The sequence below is a fragment of the Haemaphysalis longicornis genome, unplaced genomic scaffold (genome assembly GCF_048455015.1).
Source record: "Haemaphysalis longicornis isolate Haplotype H1 unplaced genomic scaffold, Haemaphysalis longicornis Haplotype H1 scaffold_1, whole genome shotgun sequence".
Lineage (NCBI taxonomy): Eukaryota > Metazoa > Arthropoda > Arachnida > Ixodida > Ixodidae > Haemaphysalis > Haemaphysalis longicornis.
The window spans coordinates 389,809,441-389,814,290 of NW_027526203.1; positions in this window are offsets into that span (position 1 = coordinate 389,809,441).

Sequence of the window (4,850 nt, forward strand, 5' to 3'; positions counted from 1 at the left end):
CAGTGGGCAGCTAGATGGACTGGCGATTGCAGTCGTTTGCAAGCGTTGTTGCGCTCGAAGTCTATCATTGAAACACCGGTCAATCTGGCCGATGTAAGATGCGCCACAGGAGAATGGAATTTTATAAACAACGCCAACTGCGCATTCGGCGAATTCGCTGACATGTTTTGAGCCGCAAGACCATATGACGTTTTGCGTGGATTCCTTCAGCGAATTTACTTTTTTGAACATCGCCTTTATTTTTGAAGGCGCAGAACATACCGCATAAATATTGTGCCTGCCTGCCACTTTTTCAGTATGTAAGAAACTCTGTGCGCGTACGAGAGCACTTCGAGGGCTTTTAAAGCAAAGCTTTCTACCTCTACCCCCCAAGGGTTCTTTCGCGACCGTTGGTGTCACCAGAAAACTCCCGGAAAGAAATATAAGAATCTACTGCACCGCCAGAAATCGAACCAGGAACTAACAGAGTAACAAACCAAGAGCCCGTAGTCTTACCGATTCAGCTACGAGCCCACGCGGAGACGGCGAAGACAAGTGGTGCACTGACCAAGAACCTACGGCTTTAACCCCTGCATTTTCGCTAAATGCTACGCGATAGCGATTAAACGAAGCACACACTGACCCATGGCGTATCACTTCTAGTACGACGCCAATGGGCCTGTGGCTTCCAGTGTTCGCGTAAAAAAATATCAGTTCCTTGTCATCCGCTCTCACGCCAGACGATACCTCAAGAAACACATTCAAATACTCCTTGATGGCCAGGCCATCACTCCATGCCCCAGCATCAAAATCCTGGGCCTACATCTTCAGGACAACACCAAGAGTAACATATCCTTGCAGTGCGTCAAACACGACCTTAATAAATCATACACATTACCCGGCGAGTTACCACCAAGAAGCGAGGCCTCAAGCAATCCGACACCTTTCGATTAGCTTTCGTCTTCCCCAGAATCACTTACGTCAACCCCCTGTCTTCTTCTCGGCAAGGAGGACATAAAGATGCTTTATATAATGATTAGAATGGCGGTTGAGCAAGCCATTTGTCTTCCCATCAGGGCGCCCAGAGAGGCTGCTTAGCACGGGGCTCTAAAAAGCTGAGAGATGGTCATCTTTCTATCCAGAAGCTCCGAATGAGCAGAACTGCGGCGGGTTGCCGAATCTTTCACCAGATTGGCTGGGCAGCACAGAATATCACTCCGCTTGATGTACTCCTGGGCTTTTGGCGACAAGAAAAAAATATGCTCCCTTTGCTTAGAAATATGAACCCCTCAGACGACGAGGGTCACCGACAAGCACGGGCTCAAGCGCTCAACACCACCAGAGGTGGGGATCATGCAGTTATCTACACAGACGCCTCCAAACATAGAGTGCAGCAGTACGTCATCATCGTGTCTACCTCCAGAACCAACCTCCTTGCTGTGCCTCACTCAAGACCGAAGACATGATGGCAGCGGAAGAGGCAGCCATCGCCTTGGCTCTCAACCAAGGGTTTGTAAAGTAGTCACAAATTCCCAACAAGCCTAACGGAACTACCTGTCGGGTTTGGTGTCCTGACCTGCACTGCGTGTGCTAAAAAACCACTCCCCAAATGTTTCATTCAGCTCATCTGGACACCTGCTCACGCTTCCATGGAGGGCAACGAATACGCCCACCAGCCCGCACTTTCACGTCCGGTGCTATGGAGCTGCACGAGGACAGTCACCCGCTTGTCTCATTCAGGGACATAAACCAGAATTATCGCTATCTGAGGCAGACTCTACCTTTGGCTTACTCTGACCTTTCCATAGAAGAACAAACTACCCTACGGCTCATATAATCCGGCTCCTTCCCACACCGGATGCGTGTTCACTTAATGCATCCGAATCGCTAAGACGCTGCATGTAAATTTTGCTCATAAGTAGGAACACTCTGCCACATAATCAGGGTGTGCAACTTTAGCCCTGAGCACCTCCTCTCCTTTTGTCAACTACCTAACAAGAGCAATGGGAGATGCTGCTATCCAGCCCATCTCTACCTACCCAGCTTCAACTGGTGGACAGGGCACAGGCGGCGCGGACTGAATATGGGCTACAGTGAAGAAGGAACCACTCCCCTGGACCGCATTTTGGGCCGTTCAGAAGTACTAATAGAAGTGTTTCCGCCTCCTCCTGCTCCTCCTCCACCGTCTATGCCACCGATCTCATGGCCTCCGTCCGCTACGGCAAAGACGGAGAAGTGAGATCGTCTGACACCGGGTTTGAGCTTTTATTTTATAAAAAAAGTTTCCACTGATGTGCTACACCAATACAGCTCAACCAACCACCGTTCATTCCTCATGCAATAATTTTACCTGCGCAAGAATATCTCTTTGAAGTAATACAGGATGTGGTTAAGTACATTTCACTTCTCTCTGGTTTCAGGATTTGTAGAGCGACGTGAGTGAATTTATGTGATGTCGCATGGGTAATCGTTGAGGGTGCCGTTTACAGCTTTGCTTTCCAACCACATTCACCGAGTGGATTGGCGCCAATTTTTTTTTATCCAGTTTCGCTTTTTACTTTGGTCATGAATTTTTCTGGGGCATTTTTCGTGAAGTTTGAGCTTTCAAGCTGAGCGCCTTAAGTCCAGCGGATACACGAAGCAGGTGGTGGTTTCCGCGGCTAAAAGTGCCTCAGAATACATCATGACAAACCGAAAGGAAATGCAAAACTACACAAAAAAATCCCTCGTACCGCTCCCGTACGTGCACAGAGTTTCGCACAAACTGAAAAAATTGGCAGGCAGGCACAATATTTACGTGGCATGTTCTGTGCCTTCGAAACTAAAGGCGATGTGCGTATGATTTGTCTGTCGCACTGTTCCTGTCATTCGTCCAAGGATGCAGCGCACGCTAAATTTCAATTACAGGCCATACCAACTACCCCTACACAAGCCTTTGTTGGCTTCAACGCTGCTGTCATGCATTTCAATCGCAGTTTTTTTTATTCTGAATGTTATTTTCCAGTGTCGATAGTAAAGCTAACATGCCGCAGTCCGAGGGGATTTTCATTAAATTTAGCTGAACGGGAAGTGGCAAACATCCACGTGGCACAGCCCTCACACCTAACACTCAGGAGGAATCAGTTTGTGAAACCTCTCCCAGCCCCCCAGAAACGCCATCGTTAAGCAGCGTCGGTCGCGACAGGGTCCGGCCCTTATCATTCTCAACCTGGGCTGGAATCATTCATCATTCCACTCCGGCGCAGGCCCATCCTTCTTCTCAACGCCTACTACGGCGGAAGCTTTAAGTGCCCCATTCTGCGAAAAAGTGCCATTGTCGTTGTTCGGTACAGAAAAGGGCCGCCGCTGTAAAGATTAAATAAATAAAAAACACTTGTCTTCCGATGGGATTTCAACCCGGGCCTCCAGCGCCGCAGAAAAGCGCGTTACCAACCACGCTATCTCCGCAGTTTGCCAGCGGTGGAACAAAACTTGTTAATCCTTTCTCCATGGCACATACCCGCTTGGGGTATTGGCCAGGAATCGAGAGCTTTGAGGGGCTTATGTGCCCACTTCACAAAATTTACAAAATTTACAAAAAAAATGGCTGACGACTACGATACTCCCTAATGGGAAATCTGAGCGCATCTGTTTAGCTGGTTCGACTTTCCAAAATATGTTTGAGGCAAATAATTTCGGACAGACGTATATGTATGGTTACAGACCACTTTTATTCTTCACATATTACTCCTTCGCGGTGCGACTGCCACGCTAATCCGGAAATCGCGGGAGGCAGCGAGTGGGTGTGGTCCACAGCCGCGCCGCAGACACCTCCTGGGATGCAGCGCTTTGTTTTCACATTGATATCGGTGGACGTACTACGCATTAGTGATCGCGTCATCGGCGAACACACAACGGCACGCGCTACAGCTTTCCTCTCTCCGGTGTTCTCTTCTTTCGACACACGGCGGCTCGCGGCGAACACACAACGGCACGCGCTACAGCTTTCCTATCTGCAGTGTCTTCTTATGTCGACACACGGTAGCTCGCGATGCCGCTTGCCTCGCTTCGGTGTCATCTTCGTTCTCTCCACACGCGGCGGCTCGCGCCACCGGTTTCTCTTCGGTGTCCTCTTCATTCTCTCGGTTACACAGACGCCAACGCCAACGCCAACGCCGACGCCTACGCTGCCAAACCCAGGAAGCGGACGCATAAGAGCTGCGCTCTGAAATGAGAATTGAACGGCAAAAGTTGTAACATAGTGTGCGCCGCGTGACACCTGAACGTGATGGCACGTGAATACAACAGGTGCACACCAGCCCCACAGAACCCTGATTCCCGGAAAGCTGTGGCGGGCACCAAGCAGCTTGCTGACGTAAGCAGTGAATACAACAATGCGATAATGGTAACGCTAATAATGAACAGTACTTCCCCGATATATTGGTTCGGAACGTGTCGAGGCAGGCACTTCGCATTTAGCGCGTGTACGATAACCAGAAGCTGAAGCAAGAGCAGCTGCGGGCGATCTGACATCGCCTTCACTTTTTAAACAGCGGAGCTGTTTAAGCTTGCAATCAGTTCCATCCGTGCCTGGCGTCGCTCAAAACTCGGTGCAGCAAAGTGGAGAGGAGGAAAGTGCTAGGCCAAGAAGTGTGAGGGAAAATTGCGAGGAGGCAAGGAGCAGAGGAGTGCGCGCCTCAAGAAAAAAACCGCTTCCCCCGGTCGGAATGAAACCTGGGTCCCTGGCTTCATGAAACCGGCGTCTATCCGATTTCGCTATCATCGCTTTCTTGGCGCTCAGCACTTCCTTTGGGTTTGTAGAGTGGGCGTTGGCTTTGAACTTTGGCTGATTTGAAGTGAATGGGCAGACCTAAGAAAAGCGAAGTTAAAGC